The sequence below is a fragment of the Galeopterus variegatus genome, unplaced genomic scaffold, assembly GCF_000696425.1.
Source record: "Galeopterus variegatus unplaced genomic scaffold, G_variegatus-3.0.2 Scaffold13211, whole genome shotgun sequence".
Lineage (NCBI taxonomy): Eukaryota > Metazoa > Chordata > Mammalia > Dermoptera > Cynocephalidae > Galeopterus > Galeopterus variegatus.
The window spans coordinates 8,343-8,784 of record NW_007739322.1 but is presented as its reverse complement, the minus strand read 5'-3'; positions in this window follow the sequence as shown (position 1 = coordinate 8,784).

Sequence of the window (442 nt, the reverse complement as noted above, 5' to 3'; positions counted from 1 at the left end):
CAAATTTGACTTCTTTGTCCACTAAGAAGTGTTATCCTTTAATTAATTTTAACAATTCTCAAAGGGAGGTAGTTTTTTCTCGAGGTGTAAGGCAGTATGGAAGCACATAGCCTAAACAATTACAGAACAAGGTCATGAAGGAATTTTTATATGTGAATGCACACTCAGTCATATCTGATCTTTCAGGAATCATAGAAAACATAAGATTAACATTACAAGAGACTCAACATTGACAAAAGGAGCCCTGATATTTAAAAAGCAAACTAAAGCATTAAAGTAACTACATACCAGTGGGACAAATAATTGGAAGGCCTGAATTCTAGTCCATGATTTATCATGTACTAACCTTGTAATCTGAAGCAAATCTCAACCTCTCTAAACTTCTCTTCCCTTATGAGTGAAAAAGGGCTATATTATAATACAAAAAAATTCAACAAATCAC